The following is a 5,199-nucleotide window of genomic DNA, read 5'->3' as shown; positions in this document are numbered from 1 at the left end:
TATTTATTTATTTATTGGCTATTTGTACCCTACCTGCATGCTCCTTTGGGGCAGAGGGGAAGAACTGTCATCTCTTTATTGATTTCTTTTTTTAATTTAACTGTAAAAAAATAAAAGAAGAAGAAGGAGAAAAAAAGAAAAAGAAAGAAAGAAAGAAAGAAAGAAAAGAAGGAAAGAAGGAAGGAAGGAAGAAAGAAAGAAAGAAAGAAAGAAAGAAAGAAAGAAAGAAAGAAAGAAAGAAAGAAAGAAAGAAAGAAGGAAGGAAAGAAAAAGATAGAAAAACTGGAAAGCCATTGTTGTTAGGCTAGTGTATGATCTCAACACCAGACATCCATCACTTCAGTTTATCCCTGGCCATCTCCCAAGTGGACCTAGCCCAGACTTCTTCCCTGCTCAGCCTCACTGCCTCCCCTCCCCAACCCCTCTTACCTAGACCAGGTGCTCTGCTGCCATGTGTGAATGTGTCACCTTTTGTTTATTCTTAACCTGTTGTTCTGTTCTGTGCAGCCTGCTCCTGCAATCGTCCGCTCTGCTTGGCTCAGGTGGTACATCTTCAGCGCTCAGCTCAGCCAGGAAGCACAGCCTTCAGTCTTCAGTGCAGAGGGAAAGTGCATTCTCAGAGCCAGAGGGGAGCTGGCTTATATCAACAGAAGACCCTGCTCTGGCCCATGACTGTTCTGTCCTCATGCAAATGAGGACTTCAAATCCTCACAGTTTGATTGGTCCAAAAAGCACTGTCCTGATTGGTCAGAAATGAGCAACTCTGATTGGTCTGTTGATGGCGATCTAGCTGCACAGTTGGGATGGTTGGGGAAAACCTTACTCCTGTTGGTTGAAACAGAATTCCATCATAGCTGGAACTCCTCAGTAAGGACTGGCTGGGGTGGCAGGAGCACAGGGCAGGCAGGCAGTTCAGTGCAGGCTTCTCCTGCAAGTGCAGTTTGCATGAGAGGCCCCTGAGCAGAATTGGCTGCTAGGTTCAGTGTTTTTTTGTTTGTTTGTTTGTTTTATTTTGTTTTCAGGTTGAGCTCAGTTAGCCACAGCTCTTCTTACTCGGTATCTTCTTTCTAAGGGTTCACAGGCCCAAATGCAAAAACCATAGCCATCTACCTGGATGTGCTGTTAAATCCAGGGCCAGGTCAAAGAGCCAAAGTATATATATATTTTTTTTAAATATATTTTATTGATTTTTTACAGAGAAGAAGAGAGAGAGATAGAGAGTTAGAAACATCGATGAGAGAGAAACATCGATCAGCTGCCTCCTGCACATCTCCTACTGGGGATGTGCCCACAACCCAGGTACATGCCCCTGACCGGAATCGAACCCGGGACCCTTCAGTCCGCAGGCCGACGCTCTATCCACTGAGCCAAACCGGTTTTGGCGAGCCAAAGTATATTATGAAGGACAGCAAGCATGTCTGTTCATTCCCGTGTCCACATTTACCTGCAGACTTTTAAAAGCAAAAATTGGCCGGGGGCGGGGGGAATTGAATGAAGGTGGTCAAAAGGTACAGACTTCCATTTATCAAATAAAGACATATTAGGGATGTACCGTACAACATGATGACTATAGTAGACACTGCTGTATGGTGTATACCTGGTGGGGCAAGCGTAGGTTTACAGTTGTGAGTATGGAAAATAATATAATTAATAAATAATAATACAAGAATAAACTCTTTCACATACTCGCAACTGTAAAGCTATGTTTGCCCCACCCTGTCTGAAAGCTGTTAAGAAAATAAATCAACATTTTTTTGTATCTTTATGAGGTAATGGATATTGACTAAACTTATTGTGGTAATCATTTCACAATATATATAAATCAAATCATTATGCTGTGCACTTTAAAGTTATACAGTGCTGTATGTCAACTATATCTCAATAGAACTGGAAAAATATACATAAAAGCAAAAATTATTTATTATGTTACCTTTTGAGATCTGTAACACCAAGAGTATAAAGAATAAGACAAAAGGAGCCACTCCTCTCATTGCCCAGATAACCATTGTTATTTTTCAAATAAGAACCATTCAAGTCCATGGCTTGAAAAATCCAAACAGAACAGAAAGGAGTAATAGACTGAAAGCCACTGCCAGCCTCCCTGTCTCCTTTCCCCTTCACCCTCCTCAAGGTCAGGATCCCAGCACTGCCCGCTGACAACCGAGAGGACTCCTCATGGTTTGGGGATAACATTCCTACTTGGTAGTGTGTCCTGGGCCCTGCGTGACTGGACCCTCCCTCAGGCCTCTGCGCTGGGGCTTCCCAAGTGAGGTCCCCAGAACACAGGACTGGTTCCTTGCAGGCTGCTGTTCTCTCCGGCGCCAGTGAGGCCTCATTCCCTCCTCAGAGCATCCCCTGGCCGCACGTCCATTGCAGGTTCCCTCCTCCATCTGCCAGGAGAAGAGGAAGCTCTTCAAGGGCAGAGACTTCGCTCACTTGGCGCTTTTTTTTTTAACTCCTAGTGCTTGGCATATACTGGGTACCCAATAAATGTTTTTGTAAGAAAGGAACCACCAGTAGGCAAGTAACTAAAACCAGGAAATGGCTGAAAGCCAGAGGGCTGATGGGGATGGCCATCTGCTTCCGGCCTTCCTCTCCTCCCGCAGAGGAAGCAGGCTTCCTGAGGATTGGGAGGGGCCTGGTGGGCTGGTTGCAAACCCTGAGGAAGGGCCCCAGTGGCCTCAGTGGAGCATTGAATGTGGATGCCTTTCAGCGGGGACATCATCTCAGGACCCTCGGACTTGCTCTGGCGAGAACCGCCTGGTGGAAAGGGTCCCCAGGCAGCTGGTCACTTGAAGATGGTGCTAGGCCCCTCCTGTAGCCAAAAAGAGACCTTGACATTTCCTTCTAGACGGGATGCTGGTAACAGGGATAAATTCCTAAGCGATGTGCTTTGCAGCTGGACAGCTAGAGTGGAGGGTCAAAGTTCCGCGTTGACAGAGTACATAGGAGACAGTGAGCCAGAGTTTGAAGTGTATTATTTAACCATAAAGCAGGGGGCCTGTCCTGAGCAGAAGGCCCCTGAGACATCAGAGACTCATAGGATGTCAGCGTGGAGCCCCACCCTTCCCTGTCAAAATCATGCAGTCGCTGCTGTGGGGGAGGTGACACACAGGAGACCTTACCTGTTAGCTGTACAGTGACGCTGTGTTCCTATTCGTCATCGGGACATTTTCATTTCCCTGCAGTGAAGGAAGGCATAGGCGACGTCCTGTGAGTCTGGACTTAATAGAAGGGGCTGGTGACCTGAGGAGTCATAATAGCAACTGGAACAAAGCAGTTCTGAGGACCAAGAGCATGGACATCTAGTCTAATCTCAACTACCTCCTAGTGTAGGAACCTGGTTTCCTTAACCTCTCTGAATGTTTCCTCATTTTAAAAGGGGATTCACTATGATCTTTATGAACTGTAGATCACTGTATAAATATCAGACCCTGAGAGAAATAACAAGAGGACTGAATTCAAATGTTCACTTTTGGAGCCTTTCCCAAGAACCCTTCCCCTTCCAAGAAAACAAATAAATTAGTGACTTCTTCCGCGTTCTCAAACGCATCCGAGCTGCTAAGCCTGTGTGTAAGCATTTCACCCGCTGGACACTCACTACCTCCTGAAACTGCCGGGACTGACTTTGGCTGCCCTTAACTGTAGGAAATCATCTCTACTCACCACCTATTGGTCTCCCCAGAGTTTCCATCCACTCTTTTAAGTCTTCCCTTTTGGGACCACACAGACCAAGTCTTACTCCTCTTCCAAATGCTCACCTTTAAATATTGGAAGGAAGCTGGGATTTTCCCACCTGAGACCAGACTTTCACAGGCTAAAGCCTTGAGTGCACCCAATGTTTCCCCCAGGGCAAGCCCCATGTATATATTTCACAGCATGAGAAAAACGATCACAGCCTGTTTGATGATAAAGGAAGTTTTAAAGTAGTAGATTTTGTATAACTTCAATTTTGTAAATAAACAGTATAGGTATTAAATTGCATAAGGTTTAGTCCTGGGAGGTAATAGAGGTGATATTTACCTTCTTTGTACCTTCGCTCAAATTTTCTACAATCAAGCCCTGACACGGTAGTCCAGTTGGTTAGAGTATTAAGTAGGTCTCCAGCCAGACAGTCAATATGACCACAGTACAAACACAAGTTGAGACTTCTGATCTTTTTGTTCCATTTACTTATGTTTGGCAACTCACTGTCCAGATTTTTTTCTTGAAAAAAAGCTTTTTTTTAAAAATATATATTTTATTGATTTTTTACAGAGAGGACGGGGGAGAGATAGAGAGTTAGAAACATCGATGAGAGAGAAACATCCATCAGCGGCCTCCTGCACACCCCCTACTGGGGATGTGCCTGCAACCAAGGTACATGCCCTTGACCGGAATCGAACCTGGGACCCTTCAGTTCCCAGGCTGACGCTCTATCCACCAAGCCAAACCAACTAGGGCAACTTTTTTTTTTTCTAATCCTCACCCGACGATATTTTCCCATTGATTTTTAGAGAGAAGGAAAGACAGAAATATCGATGTGAGAGAAACACATCAATTGGTTGCCTCCAGCACGTGCCCTGACCAAGGCCCAGGCCAGGGAGGACCCTGCAACTGAGGTACGTGCCCTGGACTGGAATCGAGCCCAGAACCCTTCAGTCTACAGGCCAATGCTCTAGACACTGAGCCGAACCGGCTAGGGCAGATAAAAACCTTTTTCATATACAAAATTGAGCCCAGCTGTTGTGGCTCAGTGGTTGAGCATAGACCTATGAACCAGGAGGTCGCAGGCTCGATTCCCAGTCAGGGCACATGCCTGGGTTGGAAGCTCAATGGTGTGTGATTCTCTCTCATCTATATTTCTCTCTCTCTCTCCCCCTCTCCTTTCCTCTCTGAAATATGTACTTGCCTTTTTCTCTCTAGAGCAAATGATTCCAGTCCCGTTGGAGAACCAGTGATCAGAAACCCTGCTGCACTTGACACGGTGCACGGGTATGATGAAAAGATGAACTCCTGGCTCTTCTGCTTCAAAAGATCCTGGGATTTTCCTGGTTTAGGAATGCTGCAGAATGGTGGAGCTGGCGTGCCTTTTTCACTTCTTTTCCTTTCGCAGAGAGGCGCCTGCTTCCTCTTGTTGGTGGCTACCAGGGACTTCTCAGAACCCTGGACTGAGCTGGAGTTACTCAAAGTCCTTTGAACTACGGGATGGAGATCAAG

The sequence above is a fragment of the Myotis brandtii genome, unplaced genomic scaffold (assembly GCF_000412655.1).
Source record: "Myotis brandtii unplaced genomic scaffold, ASM41265v1 scaffold147, whole genome shotgun sequence".
Lineage (NCBI taxonomy): Eukaryota > Metazoa > Chordata > Mammalia > Chiroptera > Vespertilionidae > Myotis > Myotis brandtii.
The sequence above is the reverse complement of the archived record's forward strand: the minus strand, read 5'-3'. Positions refer to the sequence as shown.